Source organism: Papaver somniferum, chromosome 7, assembly GCF_003573695.1.
Source record: "Papaver somniferum cultivar HN1 chromosome 7, ASM357369v1, whole genome shotgun sequence".
In the NCBI taxonomy this organism is placed as follows: Eukaryota; Viridiplantae; Streptophyta; class Magnoliopsida; order Ranunculales; family Papaveraceae; genus Papaver; species Papaver somniferum.
This window is the reverse complement of record NC_039364.1, coordinates 94,777,330-94,796,498: the sequence shown is the minus strand read 5'-3', so window position 1 is coordinate 94,796,498 and position 19,169 is coordinate 94,777,330.

Here is a 19,169-nt window from a genome sequence, read left to right as displayed (position 1 = left end):
TCAAAAACTTTTCTAAGGTTTGTTGCTTATAAATCTCTAGTGTTTTGGTTGTTTCCTTCTTCTGTCATTTTGTTCTAATGGCTTCTGTAACCAGAGGTGTTACCAGAAAAGATGTAATGGAAGCTGTCAATGTACTTCGGTGCAAAGGAACTTCCTCAAGGACAATGAAGAAGAAGTCAACAATCTTTGGAAAAGGTTCCTTCTCTAACAATCTTTGGATTATTCATTAATGAAAAAGAGCACTCAGTTGAATATCTGAGAAAATTCTTTGATACCTAGTAAGTCTTCTTTTTGTATTAGTTGGAAGAATAACTAGCGTTTTGAATAGCGAAGATTGTGACTACACATAGCTATTTTTTGTTTTCATTTTCTTATCTTTTGGGTTTATTGGTTTTAAATTCTAAAAGATATTTGGAGGATGATGTTATTGCAGTATTAATCTTTATAATTTTGTGATATTGCAATATTTTTATGGGATATGTGTTGTTTGCGTCCGTGAACTTGAAGGTCCCATATGTTGTCAAAAGTAAAGTCGTTCATGAATTGGTTTTCATATTGATGAAAGGACGAATGGATTTTTGACAAATACAAAAGTTATGCCTATGCAGTCATCTTCTTGATGGAAAATAAGATATAATATTTTGTGTGATAAGGATAAATTCTATTATGTCATTATGCATATAGTCATGGAAAGATAGAATAGATCCTTGTATGTATTCCACGGTATTGATCTTCATTGATACATTCCTTTTGTATTACCGTGAAGGCTCCATTGTGTATCTTATGTTGAGCACGATACAACTAAGTCGATTATTCTTATTGGCTTTGTTGGTTGTTCCATAAAATGCTATATGTTGAGCATTATGAAATAAATTAATCATCTTGGTTGGTTATTTAGTTATTTGCTCCGAAGGTCTTCTTTTGTCGAGCAAAACTTTTGACAATTAAATTGGTTACCTTCGTGATTAGTTTGGTTGTTTGTATTCCAATTAGATTAATTATGGGTTCTCTTGTAATTAGTCTAGTTGAGTTTTCATATATTCCACAAGTTCTTGTATTGAGTATATGACCGACTATACTAACTATGTTCTATTGGTTGATGTAGTCGTATATTCCGTAAGGTTTTCCTTAGTCGTGGCTCCGTAAGTTTACTTATGTTGAGCACAATCAATTAAATTGATCACTTTTGTGGTTTGATTTAGTTGTGTATTCCAATTAAATTAATCATGGGTTTACTTGTAATTAATTTGATTGATTTTTGGATATAGAAAATTATTTTCCCATGGTTTTTGGTGTCCAATTAAAAATCCTTCTTTTCTTTCGAAATTAAGGTCGCTCTTGTTGTTCTCTCGGGAATGACATCAAATGGGGGAGAGTTCTTTTGAACTTGTGCTTAATGGTAATATCTTGCGGGGTGTGCGGCTGTGGAATTTTATAGGGGTTATCTTGTATCTTAAAACTCCTTGATGAATGCATTTAGCTTCGGCTTTATGATTGCATCTAAATTAAGTTGGTATGTATTTCTTCTTTTAGTCTATGAAATGTCTCTTCTCGGAAATTTCATTAGGAACCCATTCTTGTACCTTTGCCAATTTTATTGACAAAAAGGGGGAGAATTAATGTATAGTTCTACTACATATACATATGATTTTCGGATCATTGTGTAAGGAGGAGTGGATTCCATGTGAGAAGGAGTATTGACTAAGGGGGAGTGATACATATCACCGAAGTATTATTGTTAAAGTCGTGATACAATTGGAGTTTGACGTTACATAATAATACTATGTCATTTTATAATGATGATCGAGAATCTCGATTTCTCTCATTGTTATAGCTACGGATCTTCAACAACGGTGATGCTAAACTTACAACCTTTGGGATCATTGGAGTACTTGGAAGGACGAAGATTTCAGGGAACGTTGAAGATTAGACTATAGAATAGGAGCCACTAAAGTTTATCTTTTATTTTTATTCCATATGTATTAATAGTTTTGTCATTAAATTTGACAAAGGGGGAGATTGTTAGATCATAGCTCGGTCGACCTCGCATGCGTTGCTATATCAAGCATGTTTGTCAATGTTAGTGATCAAAATTATGAGTCTTGATTTCTAGTCTACATAGCTAAGTCTCGGACTAGGATAGAAAAGTGTAGTTGAGCTCAAGGACTTCATGGCGATTCATCATACAACGACGAAGATCTACTCAAGGAACCGTGGAACTTCATCAACAAAAAGGTATGTGGAGACTTGAACTTATCTATCACTCAAAAGTCTATCTCTTCTATCTCCTACTTCTTATTAGCCAAAAGTCGTATGCTATATAGACTGGATCATACACATTTGATATTTCGAGCCGAGTATATCTCGCCTATCTATATCTCGAAATCATGTGTTGGTAAAGTGTTTCGCTTTGATCGGGTTTATCTTCACCTAATGACGAAAGTCATAATGTTTCAATCACTTTGAAAATCGCTTTGACGAGAAATAGTGTAACAACTATATAACGTCCTCTTAGAATGTTTCAATGGTTTGAATGAGAGTTTTGGTCTATATAACCAATGATGGATATAAGCATTGTATGGAAAAACATATGTGCATAAGTCCTATTCCTTAATCCGAAGTTTGCGAACTTTGTTGATTGAGAGAAACCTGAGGAATTGGCTTTGCCAAGTCCGCAAACTCAGTTTGCGAACTCAGTCCGCGAACTGACGGAAGTTCTCTTGCCGAGAATTTCTGCTGGGATTTTCCAAAAACTCGTTTGCGTGTTTAGTCTGCGAACCTAGTCCGCGAACTGGCAGAAGTCTCCTTCCCGATATTTTCTGTTGAGTTTGGAAAACTCTGCCGGTTATCTTAAGTCCGCGAACTTGTTTGCGTACTTGAGTGGGTTATGATCTAAAGATGTGCTCTAAACATGAAACTTAAATTACTAAGGAATGCAGTATGCAAACCGTAGCTATAAAGTTCATGAGCCGATTCAATCGAATCGAATCATCTTTGTTTCAATTGCGTCTTGTGTAGTTACATAAGATCTCATAGCAATTGAACAACTCTCTAACTAGTTCATTTGAGTCAATTGAACTAGTTATGGTGAAGAAGAACAAGGTTAATATGAAATGCTCATATGGTTGACCTTTTGGGTTACTATGTTGAACCAACATACACGTACACGTTTGGGAACAGTTTTCACAAACCCAATAAACGTATATCTCAAGTGTGTGTGACAAGCTAAATTTTCGATCTAACGGTTGAGAAATATTAGCTCGAATCTAAATCAGGTTTTCATCTAACGGTGAATATTGATTGCTTTGTAACTAAGGAAAAACCCTGATTTGAAGACTATATATAGGAGACATCTAGCAAAAACTAATCCCCACACGTCTGTGTGATACTAGTGCGCTCGCTAGAGTCGATTCTCCTCTAACCTTTGGTTTTCTTCTCTAAAACCAGGTTAACGACTTAAAGACTTCATTGGGATTGTGAAGCCATACCGATACTACTTTTATCATAGTTTTGTGATATGATCTTGCATCTTCTATCGTACGAGTACAATCTTTGATTGGCTTGAGATCTTGAGAGTTCTCCGATAGGCAAGATAAAGAAGTCACAAACATCTCCGTCTCACTATTTGTGATTCCTCGAAGTCCTCTTGTCTATTCAAGTAAGACTGTTGAGAGGTGATTGATTAATCTAGGCTGTTCTTCGGGAATATAAGACCGAATTATCAATTGGTTACTGTTCACCTTGATTTCATATCTTAAGACGGAACTAAAACCTAGGGTTTTTCTGTGGGAGACAGATTTATCCTTTGATAGACTTTTCTGTGTGAGACAGATTTGTTTATTATCAAGTCTGCGATTTTGGGTTGCAACAACTCTTGGTTGTGGGTTAGATCAGCTAAGGGAATCAAGTGCATCCTGCTGGGATCTGAGGCGTAGGAGTACAACTGTACCTTGAAGTAGTGGGAGACTGATTGGGGTTCAACTATAGTCCAGTCCGAAGTTATCTTGGAGTAGGCTAGTGTCTGTAGCGGCTTAATACAGTGTGTATTCAATCTGGACTAGGTCCCGAGGTTTTTTTGCATTTGCGGTTTCCTCGTTAACAAGATTTCTGGTGTCTGTGTTATTTCATTTTCCGCATTATATTGTTTATCTTTATAATTGAAATAATACAGGTTGTGCGTTAAAGGTTAATCGATTTGAGATCCGACCTTGTGGTTGTCGATTTCATTGATTAACACTTGGAGATTGGTCTTTGGTACCGTCCAAGTTATTCCTTGTATTTGATAAAGACTCGTTATTGTTTTTATCTTGAGTAAAAATCAAATCAAGAGAGAGATATTAACTCCTTGAGATACTTTTATCTAGATTGAGTCTGACTGTCTAGTTGATTCTCTAGCAACGTATTTCGGAGTTAGTCCATACAGATTGCTAAGCAAAATATTGGGTGGTGTTGTTAGACCCCCGCTTTTTCAATTGGTATCAGAGCAAGCAAACACACTAAGACCTCATCAGTTTGTGTTTGTAGCGATCTGACTCTATGGACATAGGCGCTATCTTACTAACGTACCACCAGTCTTCGATGGATCTAATTACTTATGGTGGAAAATTGCTATGAAAGCCTTCATCCAGTCGCGTGATTTTCAATCATGTGTATATGTTGTCAATGGCTATGATGCGCCTGTTGTTGCAGCCGGAGACGTAAACGTTCCCAAGAATATTGGTGAATATAATGCTGCCGAGATTCTTGCTGCAAAGCAGAATTCTGAAGGGTTAAATGCTACCATACATGCCATTTCCCCAAGTCTTCAACACCAAGTGTCTAATTGCACTAGGTCTAAAGATGCTTGGGATATCTTAGAAATTGTATTTGAAGACAAAATATACGTTTCTAAGAAACATGCCATCGTTGAGGGAAATAGCCCGGATACTCTTTCCAAAGATTCTCTAATTGGAAAGTTAATAATTCTTGACCAAGAAACAGGAAGAGCGTTTGCACTTAACGCTGTGAACGAAACTGTGATGTCTTCTTCTCACATGTCCTGGGCTGATGAATGTGATCTTTCACTAATGGTCGAAGAAGTCAAGATTTTAATGAAGAAGAGAAAAATGTTTGAAGATTCTTTATCTACTCTTTATGCTAAGGATATATCAACAAAAGACGACAACCCTCTGAATAACTCAGATGAGTCTAGTCTGTGTAATGGATTTACTGCACTTACTGTGGATCCAGCAAGGTCCGACAATGGCAGCGGCGAAGGTCGAGCGGTGAACGGGAGAAGCTAGGCGAGCGAAAAAAAATAATGATAAGGAAAGGAAAAGGGGTCGGTCCCCTTTTATACACGAATAATTGAAGAATCCTGGTAGAAGAAGGATTCCTTTCTTAGCTCGAATTCCCAAGGGAGGAAACTGGTCCCACCAAAGTTCCATGCTCGCGCCGGCACATTCACATGGACAATTACTAGCGGTCGGTCAAAGATCCTCTGGGTAAGATTCCTTTACCTCGTCTTCTTACGTGTATACGTCACCATCTAATGCCTACCCCGTAATAGTACAACCATTACGTGTTAGGCAGGGGACTTAATGTTGATGGTAGATTTTAGTTCAAGATTAAAATTGTAAAACCAAATTTAATGCACTGACATCGTGCAAAGGGTAAATCCGTTTGATAAGTGATGAATACCTCTTCACTTTATTTATTAGAAGCAATTCAATAAATACACAGAATTCACCCAGAATGGTGCATGCAGAAACAATCCCAAATATTCTGTGAATTTTAGCATTATTAATTAATACATGATTTGCCTAGTATTTCTTGTGTTGTTCCTAGCCGAACTCTCATTATTAGCATGGCATGACGACTGAGTGTTCACTCTCAGCAAAGTAACATGAATCTCCAAGTGCCAATTTTGGGACATGCACGAAATACCCGTACAGACTGCATCACTCTCTGACAAAGAGAATTTCGAATCGACGCGAAACAGCTCGATCGAATGTATTTAATTTCCTTAAAGGAAATCTGGACTATCCATATCAGTCTCAGAAACAATCACGGTCGCGCAAGTTGGCCGCATGATTTAGCCAGCCTAGCCAAACCCTAGCAGGAGAAGGAGTTCACCGTGATGACCGCTGGCGGGCCAACTTATGCCCCAGCCGGTCGAACACCACGCCATACTTCCCAGCGCACCAAACGCCAGCCCTAAAATAAGGTGGCCGCGTTGCTATGGAAGAAAGCTCGATCGAGCATGGACTGTCCAAAACAGTCTTAAAACAATCACGACCGTCCAACTTCGCCAGCCAATTTGGACAGATTAGATCATCCCATGAATGATCAGAGAAGCGCTAACACACACGTTAGCGTCCCACTTTTCCCTCACCCGATCGGCTTTCTTACGGCAAGGCCATGGAGCAATGAAATGATTGCTCGAACCATGGCAGGTGTGATGCTTCTAAGGGTCGCAGGATTTCACTAATGTCTTAAATCGATCACAACCATCCAACTTATCCAACCTATTTGTATGGATTATATCGCATTTAGGACCGTCAAGAAGGTACTCGCAAGTTCACCGTCGACCCAACATGGGTCCCACGTGATCGATCTCCCCAAAGGAGGCCGCGATTTGCCCAAACCGTTTGGCCAAAGTCACTTGTACGTGACTGATTCGAAACCGAATTAGGGTTTGCGGAGATGCATATATGTCGTAGTTCGATCATGACCATCCATCTTCGGCATCCTAAACGGAGGATGTAGTTATAGACTCAAGAGGTCCCAAGGATGTCAACGTGATCACCGTGGTCCCACCTTTGCGTGTGACTGGCCGGCCCTATGCAGACTACGGATCGGAACCTCGAAATGCACGCCCACACGTCTTTAAACTCTTGCGACAATGTATTTCTGCCGCAAATCGATCAGCACCACTCATCTTTGTCGGTCAAGTTGAGTGGCCTAGATCGAATCCTTGTGGTACCGAGAGGTGTGAACATGCACGTCAGAAGGCCGTCTTCACGCATGCCTGATCGGCCCACTCAAAAATAGCTCCCATGCTAGGATTCGATCAAGCCAAAAAGGGATGTTAGCGCACCTCTAAAAACCCTAAAATTCATCCACGGCAGCAAATATGTGTCGTAAATCATCTTTTCCGTCCAACTTTGCCAGCTTGGTCGGACGGCTTGGATTAAAATTTAGGCGATCAATAAAGCGCCTAAATGATTACCGTCCGCTAGTCTGTCACAGGGAGTGATCGACCAGATGGTGACCCGCCATGCAGTCTCCAAATGATCACTCGAAGATGGTTGGATGTTCTGCCGTTTTAAGACGCTTAATCCGCGACTTGTTCAATCAAGCATTAAAACAATGATGCTTCATACATACCGATTGTTTTGAGTTGCGATGCATGTAATGCATCGAGCATACATGAATGAATATAAATAACTTAGTTATTTAACCTGATAGCACCGTATGCTATTTCTTGCGGGTCCCGCGATTCGACTCACTCATTCGAGACATCAAACATGTCACAAACCGGGGGATACTTACTGGGGTATTGGTCTGGAGGTTTACAGCGTGCAGCGTGAAACGCGCCATTACGAGAACGTGTCAGGAAAAAGTGGACGGTTAACAGTGATGAGGGAAGTGGTCAAAGTTGTGATCGTGTGACAATAATTATCCATACACGACCCCACTACTCTATCACTTCACCTCCTCCACTTCCTACGAGATGAGGGTTGCGCTCAATGACTTGTATAAATAGGTCCTTCACCTATTTCCAAACAAGACAGAAAAACCAAGTGTTGTCACAGTGTCCAGAAAACACCCAGAACTGATAGCTTACATTGTGCAAGCCAGTTCATCATTCTGATATAAGTCATAAACAACAAACACCTTCACAATCTCAACACCTTATTCGCTTCCGTCCCTAAGATCAACCCCATCTCCTTCACTTTGTGACCGAAGCAAGTCTGGAACGACCATTTCTTGGTTTAGGCCAGAATTGTATATATTTATCTCTCGAATCAAAAGCACTCTCGTGCAGCGCATTTGTTTAGGGTTTAGATTCGTTTCTCATCCACACACACCTAAATTTACCAAAACTAGTAGAAACAGTTTTCACCCATAAACATAATGATAGCCTCTCGATCTCCTCCTCTTGCCGAGCAATGAAGTCCACGGAGGGAACTTCATTTGTTTCATCTTGAAGCTTATGGATTTTAGAAAACCCTTCATAGAACCAGGAAGCATTGAATTTAAAATTCATAAAAATATCTTAGTAGAACTCCCAGTTTGAAACCACCTCCTCAGTGCACCCAGTCACGCTGCTCATGACATGAATGTTGGATAAAGCTTCTTCGACACGTCGGACCAACAGGAAATACAACCTTCAACCTTCTGTAAGCTGTTTCACTGAAGCATCAAGAGAAAAACCACCGAGATACAACATCCTGCGCGTCCAAAATCGCCCACTCCAACCTCAGTACCACATGCACGACTATCACAATGATAAAAAAACGTCCAAGATATTCCATATCTGGATCGACCGCAACAACATCTATGAGGGACACTTTCAGAATTTCGTCTCCCGTAGAAGAAGTAGTTGCATCACCAAAGGAGGTTGCGCCTGGAACTTAAGAGGTACACACAGACTCTCCATGTCAAGAGCTTCATCATATTTGCAGAACCTATTAGTTAAGTCATTCGCATGAGAGGACTTCCCTACTCCTCAAAGACACGATCCAAAGATGAAAAAGGCAAAGGAGCTTCGGTGGAGACTGCTTAGCACTACCCATCTCAAAGATGATGAATTTTGGAGAGACGCAAGATCGCTGTCATTGTGATTCCAAAATGCCCAAAGACGTAGACATATTCGAGGGAGCAGATGTATTGTTTAAAGACTAGCAATATGCCTGGATGTCTATGAAACGCAACGTAGACGCAAAGACAGCCTCATGATCAGCAACTCGTACTATCCACATCAATATTGGGTTCAACTCCAACTCTCTCCCAAATTATTTCTTCAGAAACCCAGCGTGATAACATCTATGAAGTTGAAAGCTTAGTAGATACTCGTGTTCATGGGACTGTCTCCCTTTTTTTCGTTCCATGAGGAAACATCAAGGAAGCTATCGGTTCCATCATCAGCTTCTCTCTATAATAACGAGACGATCTCTATCATTATATGAAGACTGCCAAGATCGTGCAAGTAGCTACCACGCCTCTCCTTGCCAGTCTTTTCTGATCACAGCTGTTTCCAAGAACCGTTGTTGCTTGTTGATTGATACCAGCCAGAGCTTCACCATAGCAACAACCACTACGGACAGAGGTAAATCACGCTTGGGGACTGAGGCTCAGCATGAAATTCCTTCGCCGTCAGTCAAGGACTTCTTCAACATAAGAGAGACGGTGATCAATAAGCATGTAATTTTCAAGGGAAAATCAAAGTGAAGAAGAATCCGCTTCAACGCTCTCTCCATAAGAAGCTGCTTCAACGCACGCTCCAGAAGCTTCTTCAACGCTATCTCCAGAAGAAGCCGCTTCAACGCACTCTCTCCTTAAGCCGCTTCAACGCTCTCCCCAGAAGAAGCCGCTTCAGCACACGCTCTCTCCTGAAGCCGCTTCAACGCACTCTCCAGAAGAAGCCGCTAATATCAGCGTCATCACTGTTGAAGCTTTACGAGCCGCAGAAAATTCTCAACATGAAGCCGTAAATGTGCATTAAAGACTCCAAAAGTACAAATCGGAGATGGTTTCACGTATCCATCCACGCCATCGAATATGAAATGTAACTGGGGACTGCTCATCGCATCCCATTCCATACAACCATCCAATCAGAAGATGGTTCAAAGGATATCGCTTAGAACGAAGTCCTTGAAGACTTGATAGCAGCACGTCGGCGACAGAACGCTTCTCAGCTCGTTTACTTCACTCAAAAACTCCGAAAGATTTTGACGATACAAGCATTCAAGCATTTCACCATCGCAATCATAAGGGAAAGAATGAGCCTATGAGATAAAGGGTCGGAATGAAAGCAATTCCATTCCAGTCAATGTTCAGGAGTTTAAAGAAGATTTTCGTTGCGACTCAGCAGTCTGGACTCTAAGCAACTGAAGTCAAGGCCTCCGCAATCAAGCACAATGGAGTTTAGAAAATTTCGAAATCTACCTGGAGGCAATTGACGTATGATAGGAGGACGATCAATGCAAGCCTTGATACTTCGTTAAGCGTATCTTGCTCAAAGACCTAGCCAACCTCTATCCTGGTAACATCTGTCTACCTTGCCTCATAAGTTTTATATTTAACCGTCACCATCCATTGCTTACCCCGCAACAATATCACTGTTACGTGCTAAGCAGGGGACTTAATGTTGATGGTGGTTTTTCGAATAGGGCTAAAATTGTAAAACCCTGTATTTAATGCGTTGACGCCCTGCAAGGGTATAAATCCATTTAAGAAGTGATGAGTGCAAAAAACCTCTTCACTCATTGAGCAATTCAATATGTATGGAATTCATTCAGAATGGTGCAACAATCCCGAATATTCTATGAATTTTCCTAGTAGCATTATCCATTTAATGCATTGTGCGCCTGGTATTTTTCCATGCTATGTTCTCAGACGAACTCTCAATACTGACATGACATGAAGATCAATGCTCACTCTCAGCAGAGTAGCATGAATCTCCCGAAGTGCTAGTATTGGGATCTGCGCAAAAATACTCATACAGGCTACATCTTTCTGACAAAGAGATCAACGCGTTCACACACTTTTAATTAAAGTTAGCGTGACTGAACACATATTTATTCTTAAAGAAAGTCTAGACTGTCAATATCAGTCTCAAAAAAAATCACGGCCACACGAATTGGCCGCGCGGTTTAACAAGCATAGCTTACTCCTAGTAGAACTAGGCAATCACCGTAGCAATCACCGGCGGGCCCACTAGTCCTCTAGTTAATCGAACCCCATGTTGCCCATGCACGAACACCTCGAACTCCGACCCAAACACGGGAGTTTGCACTGCGTAAAACAAAGCTCGAACGAGATAAAACCGTGAAAAACGGTCTCAAAAGCCATATTGTCCGTCCAACTTTGCCAGCCTAATTGGACGGCAAAAATCGCGTCCCAAGCAATCGGGGAAGCGCTAACACATTCAGCACTGGCCCAGTGTTGTCCCTTACTGATCGTCTTGTTGATGGGAGTTAATAGGACACCAAATCGTTCGATTGAAATAGGATGATCGAGCAGCCTAGAAAACCCTAAATTGAATGAACGACGTTATACAACTGCCGCTAATTGATCGTATCCGTACAATTTCGCCAGCCTAGTTGGATGGTTCAGATTATGTTTCAAGCGATCAAGGAGATGCCAACGCATTCACCATCAAACCTGCCCCACACATGGCCGATCGACTTGCTCATAGCAAGTTCAAAGCACATCAAATCGCTGGCCCAAAGTAGCATGAGCATGCTGTTTTCAAAAACCTAAAAATTACTTTGCGGCAACACATTACTGCCGCAAATCGATTTTGACCACTCATCTTCGCCAGCTTATTTGAGTGGCTTAGATTTAATCTTAAACGTCCCCGAAGATGTCGACGTGATCACTGTGGACCCACCTTTACACGTGATTGACCGGCCTACACAAACTAGGGCTCAATGCCTCGAAACGCTCGCTCAAAAGGGAGTTGGACGATCGGCCCCTAAATCCTAACTATTACATCAAACGACGTAGAATAACTGCCGCAAATGATTACGACCATCCAACTTCGCCAGCCTGGTTAGATGGTATAGATCTATTTTTAGAAAACAAGCAAAGCAACATTGTGAAGACCGGCCATCCTTCTTCCACATGAGGCGGTCGTCCAAGCAAATGTGTATCACTAAAATCACTAAACGATCACCCAAAGGTGGTCGATCACGCTTCCACTTTTAAGACTCTTATTCGCGACTTATTCAGTCAAGCTCAAAAACAATGATGCTACATACACATCGATTAGTTTGAGATGCTTAATTGCGATGCTTCACATGCATCGAATACATACAATATCTTATATCGACCTCATAAACAACCTAGTTGTTTCACCTAATAGCATCACGCTATTCTCCACGATGGGTCCCACGATCCACTTATTCGAGACATCAAACATGTCACAAACTGGGGGATGCTTACTGAGGTATTGGTCTGGCGGTTTATAGCATGCGGCGTGCAACGCATCCATTACGAGAACGTATCAGGAAAGGCGGACGATTATCATTAATGAGAGTGGTGGAAGAATCGTGTGATCAGTTTTCCCTCACAACGGAAACACGATGATCACTACCTTCCGAAAAAAAACCCACTTCTCCACTACTTCACTTCCTCCACTTCCTAAGAGAGCAAGGTGCGCTCAATGACTTGTATAAATAGGTTTTCAACCTATTCAAAAGAAAATACAAGTGTTATCAACACAAGTATCCAGAAACCACCAAGAACTGATAGCTTACATTCTGCAAGCCAGTTCCACATTCTGATACAAGTTATAAACAACCACACCTTCATAATTCAACATTTTGATCTCAAACACCTTCTTCGCTTCCCTCCCTAAGATCAACCCTTCTCCTTCACTTTGTGACCGAATTGAATCTGGAACGACAATTTCTTAGTTTAGGCCAGAGTCTTACAGATTGATATCTCGAATCTAAAATACTCCCGTGCAGTGCATTGTTTAGGGTTTGAATTCGTTTCTCATCAATACCCAAATTTACCAAAAACAGCAGAACCAGTTTTTACCCTCAAACACTTTGGTATAAAGCTCGTTTCGAGGGTGGAGTCGAGACTTGAGCGAGTGCTGACATAGGCATGGATTGTTTAGTTTGGCAATTTTGTTCAAGTGCAGCTTCTCTTGAGGGACATGCATTAGTGACAACATCAATATGAGGTGGTTGAACTGAATACCGTTCATCAGTGCAGTTCTTGTCCTCCTGGACGTCTTGGCAGATTTCCCATTTTTCAGGTACTTCTGCTTTTAGTAAAGTTAGAGCGGTCGTGGCTGCGGATTGTTGGAAAACTCTCTGAACTTCTGTGAGGGTATTGAGGTACTGGTTTCCCAACAAAGATTCATAAGATGGTTCCTTACTCTTATCTTGCAGGTATTGTGACACGCCTGGCGGGTCTCTTCCCCAGTGAAACTGCCTCAGCTCTTTGTCGTTCACTGGATTTAGTTGGTTGTTTCCTTTCTGCTCCTGTCCAATACAGCTACGTACTCTATCTGTATTGTCGTTTGCGGAGACACAAACTTCAAACAGGGATTCCATTTTTTATGTCATTTCCAAAATTGATGGCGTTCTCCGGGAAAACGTTTGCTGACTCTTTCCACGACCAGTTTTCCATACTCTTTAGGAGACAAAACGTCTCATTTGGTAGATTGATGATATCAGCTTGATTTGCAACAACATCCTCTAATATTTTTGCCATACCTTCCATAGTGATTGGATTTCGAGTATTCACGGCTTTGGGATAGTTCGGCTGATGGGAGTACATCATAAAGTGGAAGGTTGGGATTGGTGATTGAAATAAATTCCGGTTAATGACTAAACTTAGACCTAAGATCCGTCGTTCTAGATTTGAGAAGATTGAAATGAAAATTGAAATTGATCTTGCAATCGAGAGATTAATCTCCCACTGTGGTCGCCAATTTGTAGTAGGGTAGAATCTGATTCTGCTGGAAATGGTAAATTGGGTGTGCCGCCGAGAAACGAATCTAAACCTTAAACAAATGTACTGCACTGGAGTACTTTAGAATCGAGAGATCAATCTGTACAATTCTGGCCTAAACCAAGAAATGGTCGTTCCAGTCTTGCTCCGGTCACAAAATGAAGGAGAAGGGTTGATCTTAGGGAGGGAAGCGAAGAAGGTGTTGAGATCATAATGGTTAACTCTGAAGGTGTGGTTGTTTTATGACTTGTATCAGAATGTGGAAATTGCTTGCAGAATGTAAGCTATAAGTTCTTTTTATGTTTTCTGGATACTTGTGTTGATAACACTTGTTTTTTGTCGAAATAGGTTGAAATCCTATTTATACAGATTGAGCGCACCCTGATCTCATAGGAAGCTAAGTAGTGGAGAAGTGTGGATCGTGTAAATGTGTTGACAATCACATCTCTATCATGAGGGAAGACCGGTCAGCCTTACAACCACTACTCCTTTACTGCTATCAACCGTCCTCCTTTCATGTCACTTTCTCGTAATGGGCGTGTTGCACGCCGCACGCTGTAAACCGCCAGACCAATACCCCGATAAGCATCTTCCAGTTTGTCACAAAGTCTGAGACTAAGAGAACTTTGCGATTTCTCTCTTTCTTTCCTGAAAGAGATTACGAGAACCTCGATAACAGAAAAGCAAGATCAAGATACATGAACTATCAAGGTAAAGATAGTCAGACCTGGCTTCACGAATCCCCCAAAGAGAAGTCTTTTAGTAGACCTAATTATGTTTCTCAGAGGAAACCTAGATCAATAGAGGACGATTGTGGTAATCAACTAGGACACAAAGTGTCAGGGATTGAATTTCCCAGTTGAAAGAGCATATCCATTTATTGTTTTTCAAGACTGAAGGTTGCTTTAAATTCAAGATAAGAAAACTTGATAATCAAGCAAACACTTTCTCTGTTTAGATGAAACTCTACGTAGGGTTTCAAATAAGCATGTGACAAATTTTCTTGAAAATACAATAGAATTTGAAAACGTGGGGTACCAAAATACACCACCAACTTTTTCTTAGGCAACCTGTATGGATTAAACTCGAATACAATTCCAAGAGTTCAACTTAATGAATCTCAATCAAGGAATTATATGATGATCTTATATCTCTTTCTCTCACAATTAGAATGTTTACAGAACCAAGTACGTGAATCTAATTATGTGAGTGAGTACTTGGACGATTCCAAAGATCAATATCCAAGAATCAATCAAGTCGTATCCAACAAACAAGGATGGATATTTCTACTTTGATTGATTAACGTACAACCTATGATATCCTAATTATAAAGATAAACAATAATGCGGAAAAATAAATAACACAAACACCAGAATTTTTGTTAACGAGGAAACCGCAAATGCAGAAAAACCCTTGGACCTAGTCCCTATTTGAAAACCAAACTATATTAAGCCGCTACAGACACTATCCTACTATCAGAACTTCAGAATGGAATGTAGTTGAGACCGAATTAAACCGTCATGACAAGTCGATTACAGTCGTTGTAGTAGGGTAAAAACTAATTCTGCTGGAAATGGTAAATTGGGTGTGCCGCCGAGAAACGAATCTAAACCCTAAACAAATGTACTGCACAGGAGTACTTTAGATTCGAGAGATCAATCTGTACCATTCTGGACTAAACCAAGAAATGGGCATTCCAGTCTTTCTTCGGTCACAAAATGAAGGAGAAGGGTTGATCTTAGGGAGGGAAGCGAAGAAGGTGTTGAGATCATAATGGTTAACTCTGAAGGTGTGGTTGTTTTATGACTTGTATCAGAATGTGGAACTTGCTTGCAGAATGTAAGCTATAAGTTCTTTTTATGTTTTCTGGATACTTGTGTTGATAACACTTGTTTTTTTTTCGAAATAGGTTGAAATCCTATTTATACAAGTCATGATTGAGCGCACCCTGATCTCATAGGAAGCTAAGTAGTGGAGAAGTGGGGATCGTGTGAAAGTGGTGATAATCACGTATCTATCATGAGGGAAGACCGGTCAGCCTTAAAACCACTACTCCTTTACTGCTATCAACCATCCGCCTTTCATGTCACTTTCTCGTAATGGGCGTGTTGCACGCCGCACGATGTAAACCGTCATACCAATACCCTATAAGCATCCCCCAGTTTGTGACATGTTTGATGTCTCGAGTATTTTGTAGAAAACTATACACAACAAGATGTTGAGTGGGTCAAGTTGTGAGACTTGCCGCTAAAACAATACGTAATTCTTTTAGGTCAAATAATAAAATTATTTGTGGAATCGATATTTATAAAACATCATTTGTAATCGATGCATATAAAGCATCGCTTTTAAGAAAGCATCTCAAAATAATCGATGTTCATGAAGCATCTTTGTGTAAAGCTCGTTTAAGTTAGTCGCGGAGCTTAATATCTTTAAAGAAAAAAGCATGACCAGCCGTTTTCAGGGAGCTGCTAGGAGCTATGCACGGACGCCAAAGGTAGGACGATTGGTCCCTATAGGAGGGTGGGGGCTGGTATCCATTCTAACATCCTATCGGTCGACCCAAGTTAGATGTAGGCCGGTCAAATTGGCTAGCCAAGTTGAGTGGCTGAGATGATTTGCGACAGTTAATGGCTGTCGTTTAATCTATTAAAATTCATGTTGGCAGTGCGATTAGTCACCTTTGTGCAATTGTTTGGGAACCATATAGGAAAGCCGCAGTTTGGCCGATCGTTCCTTATGGAAGAAGGATGGCCGGTGATCACGACGAAACTTATTGGTCGCCTAAAATTAGATCTAGGTCGGTGGATTCAGCTAGCGAAGTTGGACGACCGAGATGATTTGCGGCAGTTGTATACTTTCGTTGATTCAATTTAGGGTTTTAAAGCCGTGTGGCCAACCTACTTTGAGCTAACGATTTGAGATGTAAGCTGCGGGCTGGAAGCAATTCGATCGATGAAAACCTGATTTAGATTCAAGCTAATATTTCTGAACCGTTAGATCGAAAACTTAGCTTGTCATACACAAATGACTGTACGCTTATAGGTTTGTTAACCGCACCCAAACGTATACATTGTTGGTTCAACAATAGTCTAACCAAGAAGGTTAACCATAAGAGCATTTCATACCAATCATGTTCTTCTTCACCATAACTAGTTCAAATGACTCAAATGAACTAGTTAAGAGAGTTGTTCAATTGCAAGGAAATCTTATGTAACTACACAAGACACAATTGAAGCAAAGATTATTAGATTCACAAGAATCGGTTCATGAACTTTAATAGCCATGGTTTGAAAAAGCATTCCTTAGTCTTTTAAGATTAAGTTCAGAGATCATCTTTAGATATATAACCTTCTCAAGTTCGCATACTAGGTTCGCGGACTTAAGACACCGGACAGAGTTTACAAACAACAACAGAAATTCTCGGGTTTGAGAACTTCGCCGTTTCGCGGACTGGGTTCGCGGACTTGGCTCATGCAAGTAGTTTGTCAACTCCAGCAGAAATTCTCGGGTTTGAGAACTTCGATAGTTCGCGGACTGAGTTCGCGGACTTGGCACTTTCCATACTTTCGGTTCTCTTGATCAACAAATTTCGAGAACTTCGGTTCAAGGAATACATTGGTTATGTAATCTAAACTCTCATTCCAATCATTGAAACATTCTTAGAGGAAGTTATATAGTTGATACACCATTTCTCGTCAAAGAAATTTTCAAAGTGATTGAAACATTCATGACTTTCGTCACTAGGTAAAGATAAACTTGGTCGAAGCGAAAAGCTTACCAACACATATTTCGAGATATAGATAGCGAGGTATACTCGGCTCGAAATACCAAATGTGTATAATCTAGTCTATATATATAGTATACGACTTTTGTCTCAAAGAGTAGAAGATAGAATAGATAGACTTTTGAGTGACAGATAAGTTCAAGTCTCCATATACCTTTTTGTCGAGAAGTTCCACCGGTTCCTTGAGTAGTCCTTCTACTTGTATGATGAATCGCCATGAAGTCCTTGAACTTAACTACACTTACTATCCTAGTCCGAGACTTAGCTATAAGAGACTAGAAATCAAGACTTATAGTTTTGATCACTAACATTGACAAATATGCTTGAGATAGCAACGCATGTGAGTTTGATCGAGCAGTGCTCTAACAATCTCCCCCTTTGTCAATTTTAGTGACAAAACTATCAATACATCTGGAATACAAAAAAGATAATGAAACTTTAGTAGCTCATATTCCACATGTCTAATCTTCAACATTCCTCGAAATCTTCGTCACTTCCAAGTACTCCAATGATCCCAAAGGTTGTAAGTTTAGCACCATCGTTGTTGAAGATCCGTAGCTATAACAATGAGAAAGCATCGGTCTCGATCATTGTTATATGGTGTCATAGTATTATTACACAGTATCAAAGCTCAATTGTATCACAACTTCAACAATAATACTACGGTGATATGTATCACTCCCCCTTAGTCAATACTCCATCTCACATGAAAACCACTCCCTCTTACACAATGATCCGAAAACCATATGTATTTTTAGTGTGAACTACATATTAATTCCCCCCCCTTTTTGTCAATAAAATTGGCAAAGATACAAGAACGGGTTCATAATAAAATTTCCGTAAGAGACATTTCATGACTGGGAGAGAGAAACACACACCATCTTATTTAGATGCAATCATATAGCCGAAGCTAACATCATTTATCAAGGAGTTTAAAGATACAAGATAACCCCTCTGAAATTCCACAGCCACACACCTCTCAAGATATGACCATTAAGCACAAGTTCAAAAGAACTCTCTCCCATTTGATGTTATTCCCGAAACAACAACAATGAGCGACCTCAATTTCAAGAGAAAATAAGGATTTTTATTGGATAACAAAACCATGAGAATGATTTCTATATCAAAAACTCAATCAAATTAATCATAAGTAAACCCATGATTAATTTAATCGGAATACATAATCAAATTAAACACAAAAGTGATCAATTTAATTCATTGTACTCAACATAAGTAAACTTACGGATCAACGACTAAGTTAACCATACAAGATAGTGATTGGCTTAATCGTTCATATACTCAACACAAGAGAAACTTGTGAAGTAATAACTAAATAACCAACAAGATGATTAATTTAGTTCTAATATTCTCAACATAAAGTATCTTACGGAAAAACCAACAAGGATAATAAAAAATAATCAACTTTGTCGTATCATGCTCAACATAAGACACATTACGGAGCCTCACGGTAACACAAAAAGGATGGATCAATGAAGATCAATACCGTGGAATACACAAGGATTCATTCTTTTGCACAAGCATATACAATAGCAATAATCCTTGGATACAAAAGATTTTAACCTATCTTTCGTCAAAGATTGACAATATAGGCTTAACTTTTGTATATGTCAAGAGTCTATTCATTCTTAAACCAATAAACGAATACCGATCATGAATGACTTTACTTTTGACAAAATATGGGACA